This window comes from Equus quagga, chromosome 10, assembly GCF_021613505.1.
Source record: "Equus quagga isolate Etosha38 chromosome 10, UCLA_HA_Equagga_1.0, whole genome shotgun sequence".
NCBI lineage: Eukaryota > Metazoa > Chordata > Mammalia > Perissodactyla > Equidae > Equus > Equus quagga.
Genome location: NC_060276.1, coordinates 13,089,225 through 13,104,667, shown reverse-complemented (window position 1 = coordinate 13,104,667; position 15,443 = coordinate 13,089,225). Strand labels below are relative to the sequence as shown.

Here is a 15,443-nt window from a genome sequence, read left to right as displayed (position 1 = left end):
GTCTGTACTCCTTCTATCAGGGATTTACTCATTATCTACAAATCAATATGAAATATTGAAGAGTACTTTGAAATCTCAGTGAATTCATAATAGATGTAAGTATAATCATGACCCAACCAGAAGGAGAAAAAGAACGGCTCGAGAAATCTGTTAGTGGTTTGAACACCGAGAAGGTATCTCAGTCTAGACTGGGTTGGGTGGCACAGAATTTCCCTAAAATCTGGTATTCTTGGGACAGGGAGCTGACTGAGCACAGGATCCATAGAGTAGATGGGGTTGCAGCCTGCCTCAAATACAAAGCAGTGACCCCTTGCATCTTCCATGGAAAAACAGAGTCTCTCTCTTGCTCATATGTAGGTCTCCTCTAAAAGGAATAATAGAACTCTTTATTTGGCTAATTATAATACAAACACATGATAGAGACTTTAATTTTCATAAGCACAAGATAATGATGTGACTACTCTGACAATGGATTGCACCAGGTGCTGCAGTGTGGATAAGCTATGCTCAGGATGAAAATGAGACTCAATGCAACCCCCCAGCCAGCAGGCTCACAGCGCCTGGGAGCCCCCACAAGGAAATGAGCCTCTGCAGGGACCTTGGGGACTTTCAGATGCACGTATAAATATACACTGCCCTTGGGGAGCTCAGTGGGCTGCTTTTACTCGGTGTGATGTCTGGGTCTGATATATTTCTGTTGCATTTTATTTTGGGAGAGGGAATGCATACAAATTGCAATTTCATGAATAAAAGTGACTAAAAAAGTGACTAAGAGGTCCTAACGTGTTCTGGCTTTGTAAAACACTTTGTCAGTACATAGGGTTGTCTAGGCCATGTCTCCAGCAAGAGAAAGTCAACATCAGAGCATGGCAGAATGATCATTCATCTTTATTCCCAAATCTTCAAGAAAAGGAACTACCATTATCTATCCGGTATGGCCTCACCATTGAGCCACAACTGTGCCAAAGAATGTGGCTCTTTCCGCCACAGAGCAAAGAGGCAATATTCTGTTCTGCTAGTTTGGGTTTAGGATGACAAGTTCATGGGTGTCACAGGTTAGGTAGATACAAATGAAATGTATGTATCTCATGTGGTCAGTTTAGTAGAAGAGTTTTATAGAGTTGGGTAAGAATCATGGAAAGAAATTCCAAATAACCCAATTCAAAATATTATCAAGTGAATCCTCAGCGTGGTATGTCTGGAGTGATTGCTCTTGGCCATGATCAAATCCTGGCTCTGCCATCGACTCACATTGTGACCCCAAGTTCACAGAGGCAAGCCACTTAACCCCCAAGTCTAATTTTTCCTAACTGCAAAATGGGGATAAAGACAGCATGTATAGAACAGAGTTGCTAAGAGGATTAAGTGAGTTACTGTGCAGCATTCAATAAATATCAACTGCTATTGTTATTGTCCTTGTGTTTGGTATACCCATTGTCTTGCTAATACTAAGTTCATTCATTCACCTGATCCACTGATTTATTTAACATATATTTCCGGAGCTTCTGCCGTGGAACAGGCCTTGTTCTAGGTCCTGGGGACACACACAGCAGTAAATAAAACCAAGTCCCTGTTTTCTTGGGCCTTACATTCAAGTGGGTGAGATAGATAATAGAAAAAATAATAAACAGATAAAACAGCATTATGTCAGGTAATGATGTGTATGGGGAAGAACAATAATGCAGGATACAGGGCGAGTCAGTGACAGGGGCTACTTTAAACAGAGTGCCAAAGAAGACCTCACTGAGGGTGACATTTGAGCAGGGACCTGAGGTTCCAAAGTTCCTAGTGACTGGGCCACCTATTTTTTTCTAATTCAATCACTCAGACAATCGATCTAACAGGCTCCCTCAGCCATCAGTTCTGTGTCTCCTTTTCCCAGCATCCATGTTTGGTTGCCCAAGGATGTGCGATTACACTGACAGCATCACACTGAGGCAGGCAAAAAAGTCTCATTTGCAGCCCAGCTGAAAAAACTGGAATGTTAAAGTCTGGCAGATGGTTATTCCACCTGCCGATCCCTAAAGAGTAAGCTGCTACCTTTTTCTTCCTCTTCTAAAAATAGACGGCTGCTTCAGTAAGCTGCCGTGTAACAAAGAGGCTACATGGCTCTCCATCCCATTTATGTCCTACCATTCAAGTCTGCTAGGATAGGAGAGTTAGCTCCTGCCACCCCCAGGAATTGTGGCGGGACAGCGAGGTGCACAGGACATGGATGCCTGTTAGGAAAAGCCTTAGGGGAACTTCTTAGCTCAGCTTAGCTAAGGGAGCAGGAGCAAGGAGGGTGGTTTCTCCTACTCTCTCCCAGTGCATGGGATGGTACAGCATCACTTCCATTAAGGCAGAATTGGCTGGAAGGACATTCTGACCTGTCTCAGTCCCCCTCAGCCACATCTCCACTAGCTCCTCCTCCCCCTTCCCTAACAGACTGATAAGACGGCTGCGTGCTGGGAAGAGAACAGGGAGTTAAAGTGCAGGCTGCAGCTGGAGTTCTAGTCATTCAGCCTTAGGAGAGAGAACAGAAGCTGAGTCAAAATGCCCTAGGGCCTAGGCACTGCATTCCTGACATTAACAGGATTGTAGGAAATATCCCATGTGGCCTTCTCATTTTTTGCTCAGTTTCCAGCTGGGATGAGCACAGGCTTAGAGGCCCAGCTTCAGATGGAGGCCATGCCCCCAAGCACATTCCCTGAGGCCAGGGTTGGTGGGGTGCTTTTGTGGATTCCCCTGAGAGTCTAGCACCAACTTGGCTCTCTGCTCTGGACCATCCTGGTGATCTGATTTGTTCCTGATCTCATCATTACACCTATTTTCTTAATGAGCCGTACACATTTGGAGGTTCATTGGCAGCTTTACTTGGTTATGAGAACTTAAAGCCTAACTATGTTTATCAAATAAGGATCCTGGTTAGAAAGGCAGCCTGATATGCTAGAGAAAGCCTTGAGTGTGCCATCAGAAGCCATGGGTTTTAATATGTCTCCAGGTAGGTGGAAGAAAATGCATTGAGAGCAGATAGGAAGAAAATACACTCAAATGGTAACAGTGGATTTGTCTGTGGAGTGGGACTACAGATTTCTTTTCTTCTTTGTCATTTTCCATATACTTCAAATTTTATCTAATAAGCGTGTCAAATCAGAACACTGACATCACATAAAAGATCGGGGATAGAATCTCATTTTTATCCTTTTTTATTTGTATCACTTTGGAACCAGGTACAGTCCCTTCTTTGGGTCCTTAGCTTTCTCAGCTATGAAAGGAGAGGCAGGGGCTGGAGGAGGAGACTCCAGTTCCAACATTCTGTGTTGCTAACGCATTTTTTTGGTAACATTAGTAAATTTAGGCAATTTAAAAAGCTGGGACATTACCGGTACTTCAAGTCATCTTGACCAGAGGTGCCGTGTGCTGAGAGAGCTAATCCTTTCTGTAGGGTTCTGACACTCAGTCTAAGAGCTAGCAGGTGGTGCTATTATTCTGCATTTGCTTGTGACTCACAGTTGTCCTGATCTTGGATCTTGAAGTGCCACTCCTGCCGAAGTGTGGGATTAATAACAAACTATTCATAACATCTGCCTTCAGCTGAAGCAATTTCTTTATTTCAAATCCTGCCTTGGAGGGTTCATCAAAAACATATATAACAAAGTGCATCAATTATCTCATTTAATCCTTACGACAATACATACAATCCTTACACTATTAAACGGGAATAAGTAGTATTATCCCCTTCTTATGGATGATAAAACAGACTCAGAGAAGCACACAGCTAGGTACCAGCATTTGAACCCATGTCTGCTAGCCACACCAAATGCCACTCTAGTGATGTGACTGAAAAAAACATGTGGGCAACTGGGTTCGCTGCAGTGGGGGGTGGGCGGGTGGTCAGCGAGCTTCCAGTTGTCTCTATCTTGTTTTCCTCTGTGCCTCAAGGAGATCAAATCCTCTAACAAGAAGGATTTTTGTTGTTATGCTGTTTCCCTATCCCTGGGGCATGAAGATAACAATCAGCACTGCAAAAGCCTCTACCAGCACTCCCAGCCCGAGCTAGAGACTTGGGAGGCATGCGAGTGGGTGTGGAGGATGCTGACAGAGTCCCCAAGTAGAGCAGGTGGCGATTAAGCTGTGGTCTGTGCTATTCCCATTTGAGAATTCTTCCAAGCCTAGTGAGAGGTAAAGATGACAGCAGCCCCATGGCAAGCTCCTGGGTGTGAAAATTAATGACATATCAGTAAAAGGCTTCCTGACTTTGTTTCATGGTCCCAGTTCAATTCAGTCCCAAAGTAGAGCCTATCCATGCCCCAAGATTCGGGGCATTATTATTGGCTTCTGATTGACATGGGTAGCCTATGGAAGGGTAATGTGTCCCAATTTTGTGCTAATAGGACATTTCTGTCACAGGGGACAATGGCAGGGCATATGCACGCAGAGACAATGAGTGTGGTAGAAGAGCAGCAGGATTTCCAATTGGTGCAATCAACTCTGAAACTTGCTCACTAGGTGACGTTGGACAAGTCCTGTAATCTCTTTGAACTCCATTTTCTGCATCAATAAAATGGAGATAATAAATCCATCTTACAGCATGTTTATGAAGATTAAATTAGGACATTTTCCCAAAGTTTAGACTAATTATTTTCTAGGTATTTTAATAGATATTTGGTAGATGTGTATATGAATCAGGGTGCACATGACCATGATCTAAAAATTTTGATAAACACAGGGTTAAACGAAGTTAAGTTCTTATATTGGTAGCTCTTACACCACCACCTTCTCAGCCTATCATGGAGTCTAGAAGCTGCTCAGAAGCCCCATGGACAGTTCAAGGCAGGCCAAGAGTGTTAGGTTGGCCCAAGGGAGCCATTCTGGACCATCAGCTTATTCTGAGTGTGTAGAGACAAGATCAAGCTATGACTCACAGATTCTCCTGCCTTTGCCTAAGGAGCATCATTTGTCAAGAGTCACCAGGGCTGGGGCCAGCCCAGTGGTGTAGTGGTTAAGTTCACACACTCCGCTTTAGCAGCCCAGGGTTCACTGGTTCAGATCCCAGGCACAGACATACACACTGCTCATCAAGCCATGCTGTGGCAGCATCCCACATACAAAATAGAGGAAAATTGCCACAGATGTTAGCTCAGAGACAATCTTCCTCACCAAAAAAAGAGTCACCAGGGCTGAGGAGTACAGCTGAAGCACTCAGGCTGGCCCCAAGCTAGTGCTCAAGGCCCCCAGTCATGACCAGGTTGGTCACCTTTGACCACCAACAGTCAATCCATAAGATAGGCTAGCAACATGTGCCACATGCAAAGACCAAAGTACATTTAAGAAGACATAAAGGTAGCTTAGACTAGAGGTGACATTGGTACCTTGGTAGGGTTGGGGTCAGGTTCCCCTGCAGATAGGACAAGGCCAGCAAGATTAGAAAGTTCGAGTAGAGGCCAGAGTGTCAAAGCATAGCATCAGCTGAAAGAATCCCAAAATGAGGAAGTCACTGCAAGTTCTAAAGAGATGGTGTTTCTTTCTGCCAGATCAGGATCATTTAACTGGGCATCCTGATCCTGGCTAAAGCCAAGCAAATAGCTGAGATGTGAAGGAAACACAATATTTTATAAAACAGTAAGAGAAATAGACTATGGCTCTATGGAAACCCAGGTGGGCATCTACCACCCCTCTTTGAAACTTGGCCTCTACACACATGACTCAGGCAGTTTATCTACTGAGCATTTACAGTGCATCAGCTTCAATAGCCACACTCTAGACCTGTTATATGTAATATAACAGGATAACCAGGATAACACTGGTAAGTAAGTGGCAGGACCAGGATTGAAATCTAGGTCGATCTGATACCAAAGCCTAGGCATTCGGATTTACCTGTGAGATACGTAAATTGCTTGGCTTTCCTAAACCTCTTGGTCTCTTTTCAGTAACACGTCCCAGTGCTAGAACCTTAGCAGTATTCAACAGCTGGCCCCCATGCCTGAAGGACTGTTGCTATTTGTTCGTTCCCACAGCTCACAAGCCCTGGTATCCAGGGCCCCATTTCATACAAGAGAGGTGTTGAAATGCCCGGATGCCTAACAAATCCTTGGATGACTAAGTAGTAAGAAGAACCCCAACTTATACCAAGAAAGGAGAAATTACTCCTTTGCCAGAACACTCTGAAAATCTTCCAGTAAATTTTGAAGATGATTTCAAACATACCTTGCCCATGCCCACCGTCAAGCCATTGTTCTAGCTGTTTTCTGTAGTGGGAATGCCTTCATCTGGTCAAATCCTGCGTGTTTTCAAAGTCCATCTTAAATCTTCTTTCCCACCATGAAGTATACGCTCATTCTTCCAACATGCTGGGACCTCTTGCTGCTCTGAGCCTCCATGGCAAATAGTTTATCCTGTATCACAGGCAACTAATAATTCACCTCTACCCCAAACTTCCCAACTATTACTGTAAGGTTGTCAAAGCAGAGACTGCATATTACTCACATCTATATGCTCTGAAACACTCAGAATAATAAACACCCAGAAAAAGACCCCAGTCTCCAGAAGGTACTCAGGAACAATTCCACGACTTGAATGGATATATAAATACCTGACACAGATCCTGTCAGAACAGCTGCTTTCCCTTCCTGGGAAAAGGAATAAGAGGGAGTGACCCTCCTAGGTCCCCGAGCAAATAGCTTCCCACCCTCTTGGAGATTGGTCTTTGTTCATATCCCAGAAGTCACATGGCACATTTTATAAAAATGCTTGGGGCTGACATAAAAAATAGTAGCCCAGGCAAATTTGGTCCAGAAATCTATTATTCCTTTTAAATCACTCTATTTAAGATGACAAGCAGAGATTGATTAATCCAAGGTTGATGAATGGATAGTTTTGTCCTCCCTATCCGTCTTCCCCTTCATCTGCTGAGTATACATGTTTTACTGACACTGGGTTTGCATGGCAGTTTACATTTTGAACTTTTCACAATCATTTTCCTTTTGCATTTAGCATGCTAAACAAGAGTGGTTAAGTCCATGTAGAAGACAGGGAAAGACTCAACTATAGTGATGTTAAAGGTCATCCTTCAAATCAAAGGCAGATCTGAGAACAGAACACTGACTTCAGAGACTAAGGCTCGGAAGGCATTATTAATCGACAAGCCAGCTGTCCATACAAACCTCTTCTATCAACGTATCATTATGTAATCCATTTAGAGTAAGGGACTGACACAAACTGATCAAAATTGGGCAAGCCAAGGAGCAGATTAAAGAACACAGGTGCCAAGACCCCATCCAACACCAACTGTATCAAAATCTTGGCAACGCTGCCCAGAAATCTGCATTTTAATAGGCTTCCAGGTGATTCTGTTGTGCAGCTGTGTTTAAGGCCATGGATTTATGCCACTGCAAATGTTTCAGATTTGAAGTCTCACACCCAGGCTCTCTGCTACCTTGCCTTGAAGTCCGCATTCAAAATGGCAGTGGGGTGGGGGAAGGGTGGGATAGCTCTCAGGCTGCATGCAGGGAAGATGAACTCCTTCAAGGCCTCCACACAAGTCTCTGGAAGAGAGCGTCCTGACCCTTCCTCTGGTTGCACCCAGTATTTGACACTGACGTTTCCTCAGAAAGTACTTTTCGCTCTTATATTATCCTGGCTTATTAAACCTTTAGCAAAGACAATTCATTCAAACCCAAGCTACAATTCCACAGCAATAAACTGCAAACACTGTTTCATTACATCTCAAAATCCATTTGTAATCAGATGGCATCGTTCCCCTTTTCAGGACAGGACCTTGTTATGATTTTCTTCTCTTGCACCTAGGCAGAAAAAGCCTCCACTATTTAGAAACCCCAATTGGAGCTGGGTTACTGTAGGACTTGTGAAAATATGGTGAATTAAACTAGCCAGAATTAAAACAATAAACAGGGTGGGAAGGAAAAAAACAAAACAAAACCAACCAACAAACAAAAAACAAATACCACATCAAACAAGTAGCATTTTTAAAGCATCCTTAACAAAATAATACTGTTTGACTGGTTTTGCCAATCCTTAATGATTGGAAGACTTCAACTGCTTGTTTTGAGGTTTTGGTGCAAAGCTGAGACTCCAGGAAGAAATAATTTAATGGAAACAACATGCCTCCACCCCAGGATTAAATCCAGACCAACCCTGAGGGAAGGTTCTCACCGCTATGCTGTTAGTATTATTTGTACCGTGCTTGAACCAGGTGAGCTAATGCCTCATTAATGAGATCAAGGCTACCACTGAGATAATTCCTCCCCTTCTGGGCTCTAAAAATAAAGAAAATACAAAAAGCCATGGAAAATTTACATGTGCTTTTGACAAACTTCATTCACTAATTACAAATCAAACATCAGTTCTCTGAGATTCTACTCTTAGGGCTCCTCCCAAGACAGCTCCCCACCCTCATCTCCTATCACACCCCTGGACCACAAGCAGCTAATGGCCAAGAATGTATTGAGATCCAGGCAAAAGGTCGTTGGACCATATGGTTCTACCCACTCCTGCCCCCTAAGCAGCCACTGCCTTTCACACAAATACCTTCCAGTCCTTTCTGACCCCAACCCATTTCCTTGACTCCTCCTCCCACCATTATTTTGCAGCTACTCTATATTGTGATCTAAGCCAATTTCCTGGCCTCTGCCTGTTCCTTCTCCCATTCCCCAAGAATAAAGCCTAGCCCCTCATGCTGCATTCCTTCTCAGTTTCCCTAGATGGCAGGGCTGGGACACCGAAGCCTCAGGATACATTTCTCTCTGCCCTTTTTCTTTAAAACCAATTTGCCTGACAGCACATTGACAGCTTCCAAACCCACTAATGGTTTCCAAAGCTTTTGTAAAGCCAAGACCTCGCTACTGTTTCTGAGCTGCTCTCCGACCTTTCTTGCCTTACAAACAGAAAAATAAAAGAAGTAAAAAGCAATCTTTCTTATTTGGACCAAAAAAAATCCCCTCATACTTAGGTTGGGAGACTTGTGTTGACTCCTTGGGGAAGAAAGGAAGTGGTGGGAAAACTGCTCCATGCAAAGGCTTATCTTCTTAGAAAACCCACCTGGTCAGGTCCTATAGCAAATGCCGAACTGTCTATACCCCACCCATATCTCCTTGGCACACCTTGTTCCTGTACACATGGACAGCTTTCTACTGCAAGTATCTGCAATTTCTGCCTGCCAGAGTGCATTCTCTGGCCAAAGGAACTTGCTCAGCCTGGGCATGGGGTAGGCTACAGAGTTAGTAATTGCCAGGGAGTTGATGTTTCCAGGAATAGCCTTAACAGATAGGAGCTGGTGAATAAATACTCTAGTTTTTTCAATTCTGAGGCATGGTCTGCACAACTGCCACAATCCAAGGATGATTGAACCCCAGCTACCCCTAGTAAGAACCTGCTAAATAATGTACACTGTATTGGCTTACATTCCTTGCCTCCCTTTCTCACCTCCCTACTCCATTAATGGTGCTTCCTGGAATCACCTCCTAATTAAACCACTGGAACTCAAATGCTGGCTCAGGGTCTACTTCAGGGAGAAGCTGACTTAAGACTCTTACCATTATCATCCCCAGTCTCATGACTGCCTCCCCCAAACCCCTGCTGCCATGGCTATATGACCATCTCTGCTGGAAAGCCAAGAGGTCTTGGAACAGCGCTGCGGACAGCAGTCTTCTTGCCCTTAGGTTAATTCTAGCTCTGTTTCCAAGGACTGTGTGTATGTGCAGTTTATATGCATGACTGCAGTAGTTATAAGGCTTGCTAGCCCTGTCTCAGCCCTGGGGGAGGGGCCTACGGCATTTCTGGGGCATCACTAGGATTTTACTGTCTATGATGAGGAGGGACACTTGGTGAGCTAGACAGAGGCATCACCTTAAAATTGCTACTCAGAGTCATTCATTAGGGTTTATATGCTAAGGTTCCTTGCTTAGCCTACCCTACTGGGCATTCCAGAAGATTCTCAAACTAAGGACTATATTTCTTGGTTCTGGTCTGAATAACCAGGCTTCCCTGTGGCTGACTCAGGCCATTCAACTTTGCACTCTATATTCATTAGGGGAGATTTTTTCCACCATATTCATAATTCCATGTGAAGGGACTGCCTTTAGTAACACTCTTGGCCTCTTTCCACTAGCTCCCTCGCAAGGAAGGAGTAACCAGTCTATTTTACAAGTTTGGAAGAAGGAACCTGGCAATATTTAGCTCATCTCTTTCCTTTCTCTTGGAATCTGCCTGCTTGAAGGAACATGTGTTCTGGTCTGCTTGCCCACAGACCTAAGCCATGATCTCTAAACAGCTTTATCAGAAATCAAGGTGATATGTTCCTCTCCATCTACCTCACTACTATGTCTCATTTTGTTCAGAACTTGGAGGGAAAATGAAGGGGTGTTATTCATTGATCCACTGAAGCCTCAACAAGAGCTTGTGTCTTGTCATATTCCACTGTCAGAAGGGATCTACAGGTGAGGAATCCCAAATCCTCAAGGGTTCATGTTGATAAGTTCATGGCTTTCTCTTCATCACTGTCATCAATTTCCATACACACACTTCAGAGAGGTAAAAATATTCATAACTTGCCCTGTGAACTTTGGAAAACTACTTAAAACTTCTGCATCTCCATCATAGGATTGTCAGGAGGATTAGATATGAAGTAAAGTGCCTTTCAAAATGCCTGGCATATAGTATGCATAGAACAAATGGTAGATAGATTTATATGGCAAACTGTCTTGGTTTCACTAATTTCTTTCTGGTCCTAGTACTTTCACTGATCACATATGCTTCCTACCCATTTCATAGCAAATACTTCTATAAATACATCTTTGTCCCAGATCATAAGAAGCTGCAAAGTGTGAACAGCAAGTAATTGTGTGATGTTTGGGTAATTTTCTTCAATCGGTCCTGCTGGTGTTGTACAAAGGTGCCTCCAGAGCTTTGGGAGGCCTATTGATTGTACAGCAACATCTGCTCCATAATCCCCAGTGAGTCGATTGTAAGACAGCAGGAGATGACTTGAAAATCTCCTGCCAGGTCTGGGATGACAAATTCCTAACATATTGGCCACTCTGACAATTCTAAGTCCATAGTGGCTAAACAGCCCTCACAATGCTTCTGAGCACAGACTCCTGACATCTTTCACCAAGATGATTGGAGTTGGCAAGTGAAATGAACCCGTTTGCAATCTCCGATCTTGGTAAACTACATCGCAAAAGAAGCAGGCTTCATAATGTGAGGAAACCTGCAGGGATGTTTGGATTATGATGCAAAGAAAGGGTCCACATTCTGATAGAGCACCATCAGAAGGGGGCAGCAATGAGTCAGAGAAGGGCTAGCTTTCAGTCTATTGCAGTGATTATAAATTGCCATTTCTGATGTTGACAAAGATATCATTAGTAGAAATATTAATATGAATCAAGCAGAACACGTTAACTTCTTTCTGACAAATTGATGCTTTAAAAAAGCTGCTTCAGTTAGGAGAATGATCACATTACCGCTTGCCAGTCAGGCATCACATCAATATCTAATCAAGTAGTGATCACATTTCAATGAGACACATATGAGCAGAAGCAGAAGGAACTTTAGAGATCAAGTCGTCCAACCCTCTCTTTGGATAGATGGGAATATTGAATTCTACAAAGGAAAAGGAATTTGCCCAAGTTCACATAGTAAGTGAGCGGCAGAGTCATGACCACAGCCAACATGTTTTGGCTTCTAGACCAAATCTCTTTCTACTTGAACCAAATTGTCCCTAAATTACAAAAAAAGGGGGGGGAGGTGGAGCAAAAGTGAAGGAGAGAGAAAGAGAGGAAGAGCAAGATAGCGCAAAATGAGAAATTTTTTTTGAAGCTGATCATGACTATAGTTATGTCGTAGCTTCAAAGAGCACTACTAATTATGCAAGAATAAAGAGAAATAAAGAAAAAAAGGAGTGGCATTATATTGAATAACTGAGCAGTCTAAGACTTAGGTAAATGCACATTTAGCTTTGAGCCTTCACTTTGTGAGCAGCAAGTCTCACCCAAGGGAATTTCCTTTCCTATAATTTACCACAAATTCTCAATGATAGCTAACTTCTGGACAACTGCTTCAAGTTCAGTAAAGATTATCAAACTGTTCACCGTGTCTCTCATGCTTTCTTGAAGTTTGTTCTTTATCTTCCTCTTTTTACTTTTAAGTTGCCTTGCTACAGGCATATTTTGCTCCAGGCAGCATCCAGGAGTGTATATTTCAGCTGCAACAGGTTGCCAGCACATAAGATTAGGCTTTCAGCGCTCTAATTAAAAAGAGCCTTCTTGCTTCATGATAGCAGTCAAAATCCAGTAGCAGCAGGAGCTACCGGAAAAGAGGTCCTATTTTCTCCTTGCCTGCCAGCAGGACAATTCTCATGAGTTACGATGAGGAAAGTACATGATCACTTTCCTTCCTTCCAAAAGGTAAGTACATGATTACTTCATCTGAAATAAGGAGCTGCCGGGAATTTTATAAAGTCTGACCCATCTACCTTGGAAAGAACATGTTTCTGTGTCTCTGTGTCCATATCTAATAGGGGAGGGGAGCCATACCACCAGATAATTTAACCATCTTGGAGCAAAACCTTTTCAAAACAACTGATATACTTCTCTGTCTCCTTAAACAGAGGAGAAAAAACTCTGTAAGTCTCCCTATCTACTTGTGCTTCAATATTACTTTCATGTAGCTCTTGGCTCTTGACACTGAGACTTGTTGTTCATACATGATCTTTCGGGAACTGGATCTTGGCTTTCTGTCACTCTGTTTGGCTTAACCGACCACTTCCACTATCAAGGCCGTCCACAGCCTTGAGCATGAAACCCCCACACTGTATCCTGTGACCCTCAGACCCCATTCTCTACTTTAAGCATTTCAGCCCACAGAGCTCTGGCCAGCCTGCTTATCCCATGAGGAAGAGAGTCCTGGATCACAAGAGAGTCTGCTCCTGCACGAAGTACACCAAGCTACTATGCTTCATGAGGTCTAATGTCTGCTTATTGTAAAATGGATCTCCCTCATCCCCATATTCAATGAAGGTCACTGATCACTTACCATGGGGTCAACCACTACACTGAGGGATACAACTGTTAGGTACAACCTCTTCTCTCATGGAGCCAAAGGCCCATGCGGGACATAGGTGAGTAAACATGCAGTTATAATGCAGTGTGAGAAGTGCTAAAATGAGGATACCAGAGAGTGATGTGAGAAGCTTGGAAGGAGGAGCTTGGAACAAGACTTGAGAAGTGTCAAGGAAGTCTTCCCAGAGGGGTAGATATTTAATTGAGTCCTGAAGAATGAATAGAAGTGAATAACTGACTTGCAGATAGCAGTACAATTAACTGAGACGGCCTAAAAATCCCCATTATTTGCTGTCATTAGGGTATCTATCTAATAGAATTTCCCTTACCCCTTCCAATGTATTCCTTCTAATATGTGAGGTGCTTCAAAATCAAATCAGCAGGAATGTTAATACTGTGTACAAATTTAGAGCAAAGAGACTGTTTGAGACCCTAAGGGACTTACCTATGAGTAAACTGCAAAAGGATTACTTATCGAAGACCACAAATACCACAAACCATAAAGGAAAAGAACGATAAATATGACTACATTATAACTTAAAATGTGTACGTAAAAAAGATACCATGAGCAAATTAATTCAACAGGTCACAGACTGGAAAACATTTGTAATAAATTTAACCAAAAAAAGGACTACTATAAGCAATAAAGAAAGAATAGTAAGAAATTGGAAAGAAAAGGGCCAAAAAGGTCATTAGGAAAAAATGATATGATTAGGAGTTTCAAGGAAAAGAAAGCCCTAATGACCAAGAACATATAAAAAGAAGTTCCACTTCAAATATAATCTTGAAAATGTAAATTAACAAGAAGGAGATGGTACAGCCACTACAGAAAATAGTTTGGCAGTGCCTTTCAAAACTAAACATGGCCTAGACCATACGACCCAGCAATTGCACTCTCAGGCATGTACCCGAGAGAAATGAAGACTTATTTTCAAAAACTGTAAATTATCCAAACGTCCTTCATGGGATAACTAAACTGTGGCACATCCATACCACAGTGTGCTACATGAAACACCTTGGATGAACTTCAAGGAAATTATGCTGAGTGAAAAAAATTCAATCTCAAAATGTTACATACTGTATGATTCCTTTTATGTACCATTTGTGAAATTACATAATTGTAGATATGGAGAACAGGTTAGTTGCCAGAGAGGAGGGAGAGGAAAAGGGGACAGGTGTGGCTATAAAGGACTAACAGGGAAGTCGTGTGTACAGTGGAGTGTATTAACTGTGGTGGTGGTTACACAAAGCTACATATATGAAGAAATTAACATAGAACTACACACGTGCACAAATGAATGCATGGATAACTGGTGAAATCTCAATAAGCTCTGGATTGTACCAGCGGTCTTGATATTGCACTATAGTTGGGTAAGATTTTAACACTGGAAGAAGCTGGGGAAGGGTGTACAGGACTTCCCTGTACATTTCTTTACAACCTCTTATGAATCTCTAGTTATTTAAAAATAAAACATTTTTAAAAAAATTGAAAGGGGGGTAGATCTGAGGCAAAGTAGGCAAAACATTAACTTCTGTTTTATCTTTTTGATAGGCATGTAAGAGTAGGTAATATTATTTTCCATAGCAATATTGTTTGAATTGTTTTTTGATCATAATAAACAATAATAGCACCAGAAAAAACACAGGTTAAAGGGAGAACAGGTTAGTTGCCAGAGATGAGGGAGAGGAAAGAGGGGACAGGTGTGGCTATAAAGGAGTAACACAGGGAAGTCTTGCGTACAGTGACTAAAACATACCTAGTTTCAAATCACAGATCTATCACTTACTAGCTGTGTGACCATGAGAAAGTTACTTAATCTCTCAGAATATCAGTGTCCTCTTTTATAAAGTCAGCATAATAATCCCTGCCTTAAAGAGATTTCTTTTTGTAAGATTAATTAAAATAATGGATGTAAGCATGCCTGGCATATAGTACAGATGTGATTAATGGCTGGTATGAAATGATGATAATGATGATGATAAGATTGTTCCCTTGTATATAACCTCAGCTGAAATTAATTTGACATGTCCTCACAAAATAAGCCAAAGATTACTCAATTTAACCCATGGAGGCTTTCTTACATGGACAAGTCTATCTTTATGGTTTTCTTTGCTTTGCAACATAAAATCATTTAATCTTTAGATAATTCCATAAAATGTTATAACATAGAAGGTAAATGAGGATAAGCCATATGCTATCAACTCTGCCACAGAGTTGTATGACTATTGTTCAATGTTTCAATCACAGAGAAAGGTAGACGTCAAGGAGCATGGTGAGAATAACTGCTGGGAAAAATGCTCCAAGTTCTCTTAGTCTTCCCTACTCTCTATCTCATATCCATAGACAAATGGAGCTCTTGACAAGGTTCCATGAACTAGATGTAG

At 42.3% G+C, this 15,443-nt stretch overlaps 1 protein-coding gene across 5 annotated transcripts in view; it reads right to left on the bottom strand.

Annotated features, from left to right (window-relative positions):
• FGF13 (fibroblast growth factor 13) overlaps positions 1 to 15,443 on the bottom strand; it is a 488,384-nt gene that overhangs the window by 240,879 nt on the left and 232,062 nt on the right. The window lies entirely within an intron of this gene.